This window comes from Hyla sarda, unplaced genomic scaffold (genome assembly GCF_029499605.1).
Source record: "Hyla sarda isolate aHylSar1 unplaced genomic scaffold, aHylSar1.hap1 scaffold_379, whole genome shotgun sequence".
In the NCBI taxonomy this organism is placed as follows: domain Eukaryota; kingdom Metazoa; phylum Chordata; class Amphibia; order Anura; family Hylidae; genus Hyla; species Hyla sarda.
In genome coordinates, this window is record NW_026610398.1 from 253,391 (window position 1) to 261,998 (window position 8,608).

General features: G+C 47.7%; 1 non-coding gene and 2 pseudogenes across 1 annotated transcript; 1 reads left to right on the forward strand and 2 right to left on the reverse strand.

The window, feature by feature from the left end:
- Positions 1–588: 588 nt before the first annotated feature.
- On the reverse strand, positions 589–806 carry LOC130332527 (U2 spliceosomal RNA; annotated as a pseudogene).
- A 3,171-nt stretch (positions 807–3,977) lies between these two features.
- Positions 3,978–4,159, forward strand: LOC130332514 (U2 spliceosomal RNA). Its single transcript, XR_008875198.1, has one exon. It is a non-coding gene; the product is annotated as a U2 spliceosomal RNA (small nuclear RNA).
- A 3,978-nt stretch (positions 4,160–8,137) lies between these two features.
- LOC130332528 (U2 spliceosomal RNA) lies at positions 8,138–8,355 on the reverse strand (annotated as a pseudogene).
- Between the last annotated feature and the right edge of the window lie 253 nt (positions 8,356–8,608).

Here is an 8,608-nt window from a genome sequence, read left to right on the forward strand (position 1 = left end):
AGAACTTCCTCTTGCCGTTCCAGAACCGCACGGAGTTCAAGATTTTGTTTGCGAATCGCACCTCTTCGCAGTATCGCCGAAGAAAAGTGGCTATATCCTCCGTGGTCACATGAGGGCTGTGCATAGCCACCACCAACGGTATATGTTCCTCACCATAGAGGAACTGGAACGAAAGACCGTCGAGTCGATCGTCCCTCTGGTCCGCACCAGACAAGGTTGCATAGATGTTATCGCAACACGCCGTGGCCGTGAAGGTGACGGTATACAGGCCACGGCTTTCCTGGTCATTTAGACACAGGATGTCCTCCCTATTGAGGCGGAAGTAGTCAAGAAGAATCACCTCCGCAATGAAGCGGAGGTTCTTCAACTGACGATGGCTCTCCGACACCTCTATGCGGATGGTATTTCGCATCGACATTTCCCCAGAGGGGAAAGCCCAGGAGAACGGCATCTTCCACACCCAGGGACTAAGCCCCTTCCCCAATAGCAGCAGGGGCTCGGAATCCCGCTATAAAAGCGGAACCCTTACCCAAGGCAGAGGTCGGGGGTACCCTAGGTGCTTCCGAAGCTACAGGTAACGCTCAACGTACCGAAAATGCCTTCTGAGACACAAGGTCCCAGAGACAGGGGGATCGCAACCCGTTGTCCGTGGACTAAGCCCGCTCCCCAATAGCAGCAAGGGGGTGAAGTCCCTCCGTAAGGAGAGACAATCCCCCAAGGCCGAGAAGCGGGGTACCACAGACACCTTCCGACCAGACCAAATGCAGATACTACACTTGATCTTAGCCAAAAGGCCGAGAAGCGATAACCGTGAAAGGGGCGGGCCCAACAAGGTCCCCTTCATGGGCACTATCACTGCTTGCTGTCAGGGAGGCTGCCAGACAATTTTCCATGCACACTCTGGGCTGGGGGGCAGTCAACCACCAGTACACACAGCAGAACCTAAACCCATACCATTATTGCTAAGCAGCAAGACAGGGGCCCATTGCACTCCCACGGGGCCTTTTTAAATGCAATCCATAACCCGGATTTGCCAGGAACCCTTCTTACTCCTCCTACTTGCATGTGACACTGGGCTTAGGATCTGCATAGGAAACACACACACAAGCACACACCTACCTTTGTTGCCTGCAGATGCCTCCTTGGCTGTCCCCAAACGGTATCAAACCAACACCCACGGGAAGCTGTAAGCATAGAGGACATGCCTGCACCCCATTGGACTTACCTGTGTGGGTTAAATCCGGGTTATTTGACAACCTATGGCGGTGATGGTTCTGCTCAGGCAGAGCAGTGCTGATGCTCCTCATAAAGCTGTCGCTGCTGTGAAGGTTCTAGGTGACATCACAATCCCTATGGTTACATACACAACAAAGCTGGGTTGTTGTTGTTTACACTCTGCAAGGCCTGTGGAAGTGAGTGACATCATAGCACTGTAGTTCTGAGGGTTCTAGATGGATGCAACAATCTCCTGTTGCTTCTATGAAGGCCATAATAGACGACATCACCAAACAGCTCCATAGTCACATACACAGCAAAGGAGAGATGTTGTTTACACCTAGTGATGTCAGTGGTATTGAGTGACATCACAGCACAGTGCTAAGGCTCCTGGGCCTGGACACAGCAGCGGCTGCAATATCTCAACGGAGAATACGTTTATATATATGTGTGTGTGTGCGCGTATATATATATATATATATATATATATATATATATATATATATATATTTCTCCGCCGAAATCACTTTTAAACCCATTTCCACCTTTTTTTCCCTTCTCTTCCTCTTACTTTTTTTTCACGTTTTTTTACGTTTTTCTCCTTTTCGCCTCTTTTCTGGGCGTATTATTCTTCTTTTTCTTCTTTTTTTTCGTCTAATGCATACCCCATCAGTGCAGCAATGCTTATTCAATACCGCCAGCAGATGGAGACACTGGGGGATAATTTTCTAAGGATTTATACTGATTTTTCCTGTCTGAATTTGTCGCACAGAAAGTTGCAGGCCAAATATGTGTGACATTTCTGCGACTTTAGCTTCTAGAGCATTTTTACAACATTATACATAGGTGCTGAATACATAAAAAGCGACTGTTCAGCGACAGACAAGTCGCATCGGCTGAAAGTAGGCCAGAATGTCAGTCCATGTTGGAGCAGGTTTAGATACAGTCTAAAGCATAGATCTCAAAGTCTGTGCACAGAATTTAGCAAGGGCCTCGCACCTTCTGATGCATCAGGTAGGTGCACTTTCAGCCGATGCGACTTGTCTGTCGCTGAACAGTCGCTTTTTATGTATTCAGCACCTATGTATAATGTTGTAAAAATGCTCTAGAAGCTAAAGTCGCAGAAATGTCACACATATTTGGCCTGCAACTTTCTGTGCGACACAGGTGTGTCATTGCTGTACATTGACCATGCATTGCTTCTGTGGTATTGCAAAGGCAAAGACAAATGCTTCCAGCCATCCATTGCACTAATGGATTGGTCATCAGCTGGCTGTCTATGTCCCGCATCAATATAGACCAAAGTACAGAGGGTTAGGCTATGCTATAGTGCACCTACCTGATGCATCAGAAGGTGCGAGGCCCTTGCTAAATTCTGTGCACAGACTTTGAGATCTATGCTTTAGACTGTATCTAAACCTGCTCCAACATGGACTGACATTCTGGCCTACTTTCAGCCGATGCGACTTGTCTGTCGCTGAACAGTCGCTTTTTATGTATTCAGCACCTATGTATAATGTTGTAAAAATGCTCTAGAAGCTAAAGTCGCAGAAATGTCACACATATTTGGCCTGCAACTTTCTGTGCGACAAATTCAGACAGGAAAAATCAGTATAAATCCTTAGAAAATTATCCCCCAGTGTCTCCATCTGCTGGCGGTATTGAATAAGCATTGCTGCACTGATGGGGTATGCATTAGACGAAAAAAAAGAAGAAAAAGAAGAATAATACGCCCAGAAAAGAGGCGAAAAGGAGAAAAACGTAAAAAAACGTGAAAAAAAAGTAAGAGGAAGAGAAGGGAAAAAAAGGTGGAAATGGGTTTAAAAGTGATTTCGGCGGAGAAATATATATATATATATATATATATATATATATATATATATATATATACGCGCACACACACACATATATATAAACGTATTCTCCGTTGAGATATTGCAGCCGCTGCTGTGTCCAGGCCCAGGAGCCTTAGCACTGTGCTGTGATGTCACTCAATACCACTGACATCACTAGGTGTAAACAACATCTCTCCTTTGCTGTGTATGTGACTATGGAGCTGTTTGGTGATGTCGTCTATTATGGCCTTCATAGAAGCAACAGGAGATTGTTGCATCCATCTAGAACCCTCAGAACTACAGTGCTATGATGTCACTCACTTCCACAGGCCTTGCAGAGTGTAAACAACAACAACCCAGCTTTGTTGTGTATGTAACCATAGGGATTGTGATGTCACCTAGAACCTTCACAGCAGCGACAGCTTTATGAGGAGCATCAGCACTGCTCTGCCTGAGCAGAACCATCACCGCCATAGGTTGTCAAATAACCCGGATTTAACCCACACAGGTAAGTCCAATGGGGTGCAGGCATGTCCTCTATGCTTACAGCTTCCCGTGGGTGTTGGTTTGATACCGTTTGGGGACAGCCAAGGAGGCATCTGCAGGCAACAAAGGTAGGTGTGTGCTTGTGTGTGTGTTTCCTATGCAGATCCTAAGCCCAGTGTCACATGCAAGTAGGAGGAGTAAGAAGGGTTCCTGGCAAATCCGGGTTATGGATTGCATTTAAAAAGGCCCCGTGGGAGTGCAATGGGCCCCTGTCTTGCTGCTTAGCAATAATGGTATGGGTTTAGGTTCTGCTGTGTGTACTGGTGGTTGACTGCCCCCCAGCCCAGAGTGTGCATGGAAAATTGTCTGGCAGCCTCCCTGACAGCAAGCAGTGATAGTGCCCATGAAGGGGACCTTGTTGGGCCCGCCCCTTTCACGGTTATCGCTTCTCGGCCTTTTGGCTAAGATCAAGTGTAGTATCTGTTCTTATCAGTTTAATATCTGATACGTCCCCTATCTGGGGACCATATATTAAATGGATTTTTGAGAACGGGGGCCGATTTCGAAGCTTGCTTCCGTCGCCCTAAAACCAGAGACCTCGCAGAAATAGCTGGTGTTCCTCAATGCCCCCCTCATGGATGGAGAGTCCGGGCACAGTATGGTGACATCATCCATGTACCCCAACACCTTTAGATGGGTCCCTCCTCCACCAGGTATCGGTACGCCTCTTACTACCCGGTCTTTTCTGAGGAGGGCCATCAGTGGTTCGATTGCGCAAATAAAAAGGAGTGGGGACAGGGGGCAGCCCTGTTTGACACCTGATAAAAGAGGAACACCGCTGGTTAAAAAGCCATTAACAGAGACTTGACTAAAACAGGATCGGTATAAAAGCATGATTCGGCTTAAAATCGTTTCAGGCACTGCCATCTTTTTAAGAACTAAAAACAGGTATTCATGGGAGACCCTATCAAAGGCTTTTTCAAAGTCTAAGGATAAAATTGCTACAGTTTGATTTCTATCCTTAAAATACCATAAAACATCTCTTAAAATATTTAGGGATTCAGCTATAGACCTTCCAGGTACCCCACAAACCTGATTTGGGTGAATTAATTTATGAATAAAAGGTTTAAAACGGACAGCTAACAACTTGGCTAAAACTTTATAATCGACATTTAAAAGTGTGATGGGGCGCCAATTTTTTAGCATATCCTTTTCACCCTTTTTAAAAAGTAATGATACAATCCCCCTCCTCCAGGAAGGGGGAAGTTCATTAACAATAAAAGTTTCTTTATACAATAAAACCATATCATCCTTTAAAATATCCCAAAAAGCTAAATAAAATTCGATGGGTAAACCATCTTCCCCAGGGGCCTTCCCACTAGAAAAACTTTTAAAAACAAATAAAAGTTCATCTAAGTTAAGATCACGGGATAAAACCTCCTGGTCTAAAACATCTAGCTTAAAATCAAGGGAATTAAGAACATGTTCTAAAAAGGATGGATTAAGATCTTTCTTATTAAAAAGAAGCTGGTAGAAGTTAAAAACTGCATCTAACATGCCTTTTGGAGTGGATTCACCCTCAAGGTTTTGGATGATATCCCTCCTATTCATCACTTTTTTAAAAAAGAAACGGGAACATTTCTCGCCCTCCTCCAGGTGCTGCACATGTGAGTTAAAAATGATTTGTTTCCCTTTCTTTTCTATGGCATGTTTTATTTCAGTTTTAAGGTTTAAAATATCATTTTCTACATCCATACCAGCTTCTTTCAATTTAAAAAGTACATTTAAACGCATGTTAAGAACATAAAACCACTGTTTTTCCATTTTTGCCTTCTTCTTACCTGCTTTGATAAAAAAAAATCTGATTTTAGATTTGGTGCCCTCCCACCAGTGCAGCATAGGCTCGTGGGGTTTTCTTTGTGATTGCCAGCATTGGTAGGTCCGCACAAACTCCTCTTTTATCTCAGGGTCCTCTAGGAGTGTGGTGTTTAATCTCCAGAGGCCCCTTTTTGCTTTTTGCTCCCCCTCTAGCTCCAGGCCCACCAAGAGGAGCTTATGATCAGAGAAGATATTCTGCTCGAGCGTGCATTTCAGGGGTTTAAAAGCTCTAGAGGAAAAAATAAAATCGATTCTGGAGCTCACTCTTCCATTGGACCATGTGGCGCCCGGGTCCTCCGGCAAGAGATCCTTCCAGCAATCTTTCAAATTAAAATCATCAATAAAATTTTTAAGCAGGTAAGAAGTGCGGTCTTTACGATTAATATCCCCACCCTGCCGGTGTTCCCCATCACGTATGCAGTTAAAATCACCTCCCACCAGCAGGGGGGAAGACCCAACACAAAACAGTGGTAAAATTTCAAATAGTTCTGCCCGCTCCTGTTTATCAGGAGGGGCATACACATTTAAAACACGAATTAAAAGTCCATTAAAATATAGATGAATTAAAAGAGCTCTGCCAGGCACAATCTCAGTTACTGTATGAATAGAAAAGGACTGGCCTCGGCAGAGCAGCCCAACACCCACAGAACGACAGTCATTTGCACCGGACCATATGGATGGGCCCAGCTTCCAGTCTTCTTTTAAGTCTTTATAGTCCATTTTACTAGGGATTCCACATTCTTGTAGCAGGCAAAGGTCAAAGTCACATGTCTCTAGATAAGAAAATAAAGCAGCCCTGCGATCAGGGCTCTTTAAGGACCTCACATTGAGTGAGGCAATTTTTACAGGGATAGGCATAGTTTATGGAGAGTCCGTGCTTGGAGAATCAAAGTCAATAATAAGCTGCGTACCGTCATCCCCCGCCTGCGGGGTCATCAGCTCCTTGATGTTCTGAGGGTCGGAGCTTGAGATCGATGATGCCCCGACCCTGAGCTCGCTCTCGTCCGAACTACGGCACGCCGCTTTCCTTTGAATGTCTTCCTCTTCTTCTTCTCTTTGTCTTTTAAATGTCACACTGCTGTCCATATCCTCTGTGTTGCTCTCACTCGATGTAATCTCTGGCCCCCGGCTGATGGATCTGCGTCTTCTTTCATCATTTGACGACTGGAACTGCTGCACAGGGGCCTGTGAGGCCTCTTTTCCGGAACCTTTGCCGCTACCTTGGGAAGTTTTCATCGCTTGTTCCCCAGCAAGCGTTGCTGAGGACTGTTGCTCCAACTTCCCCATCGATCGACGATGGCCAGTTTTACCCACCGGGTCCACTGCTGGCGGGGCAGCAAACCCTGGTTTGGCGCCACTTGTCTTCTTGGCCCTGTCCTGTATAGGCGGAGTAACAGGACCGGGCTCAGACCTGGCCACCTGGCTCCCCTTCCGGCGGGCTTTCACCGGGGCCTCTTCGTCCGGAGCAGGGCGACCCTGGGCCAAGCCAGTACCTGGCTTATGCTGCAATTTTGGGTCCACTTTTGCCCCCACCGAGGCCCGTCGGCTGCCACCCGCCACAGGTGAGCCCCCTTCAGAAGTTTTGGCGGGCTCTTGAGCCAGGTAGGAAGTCGATCGACGTCTTTCAATTTCCCGGGCAGTAAACTCGATCACCCGCCCGGGCTTCGTGGAATCCCCATGGCCTCCCCCTAGCACTACCACCGGTGGGCCCCCCGATGGAGCACCAGAGGTCTTGGGCCTGGACCCATCAGTACCTGCCATCTGGGGTTTGGGCATCTTAAAAAAGGACGTCTTTTGTCCTGTCCCCTCTTTGGGTGGGCCCAGCCTTGACCCACCCATCGTAGTTTTTGCTTTATGGGGACAGGAATTAAAATCGTGTTTTTCCTCTCCGCAGAGGTTGCACCTTATCGTATGGCTACATCTTGAGGCTATGTGACCTTCTTGGCCACACCTATTGCAGCGAATCACACGCTCCGCGCCGCAGGTCTCCTGGGTGTGGCCAAACCTCAAGCAATTTCGGCAATACATAGGCATTTGAGGATAGAACAGGAAGCCCCGAACTCTCCCGATGGCAAAATTTGGGGGCGGATGGCAAAGACCCCCAATACCACCGGGATCCTTACGGAGCTTGACCCAGAACTTCCTCTTGCCGTTCCAGAACCGCACGGAGTTCAAGATTTTGTTTGCGAATCGCACCTCTTCGCAGTATCGCCGAAGAAAAGTGGCTATATCCTCCGTGGTCACATGAGGGCTGTGCATAGCCACCACCAACGGTATATGTTCCTCACCATAGAGGAACTGGAACGAAAGACCGTCGAGTCGATCGTCCCTCTGGTCCGCACCAGACAAGGTTGCATAGATGTTATCGCAACACGCCGTGGCCGTGAAGGTGACGGTATACAGGCCACGGCTTTCCTGGTCATTTAGACACAGGATGTCCTCCCTATTGAGGCGGAAGTAGTCAAGAAGAATCACCTCCGCAATGAAGCGGAGGTTCTTCAACTGACGATGGCTCTCCGACACCTCTATGCGGATGGTATTTCGCATCGACATTTCCCCAGAGGGGAAAGCCCAGGAGAACGGCATCTTCCACACCCAGGGACTAAGCCCCTTCCCCAATAGCAGCAGGGGCTCGGAATCCCGCTATAAAAGCGGAACCCTTACCCAAGGCAGAGGTCGGGGGTACCCTAGGTGCTTCCGAAGCTACAGGTAACGCTCAACGTACCGAAAATGCCTTCTGAGACACAAGGTCCCAGAGACAGGGGGATCGCAACCCGTTGTCCGTGGACTAAGCCCGCTCCCCAATAGCAGCAAGGGGGTGAAGTCCCTCCGTAAGGAGAGACAATCCCCCAAGGCCGAGAAGCGGGGTACCACAGACACCTTCCGACCAGACCAAATGCAGATACTACACTTGATCTTAGCCAAAAGGCCGAGAAGCGATAACCGTGAAAGGGGCGGGCCCAACAAGGTCCCCTTCATGGGCACTATCACTGCTTGCTGTCAGGGAGGCTGCCAGACAATTTTCCATGCACACTCTGGGCTGGGGGGCAGTCAACCACCAGTACACACAGCAGAACCTAAACCCATACCATTATTGCTAAGCAGCAAGACAGGGGCCCATTGCACTCCCACGGGGCCTTTTTAAATGCAATCCATAACCCGGATTTGCCAGGAACCCTTCTTACTCCTCCTAC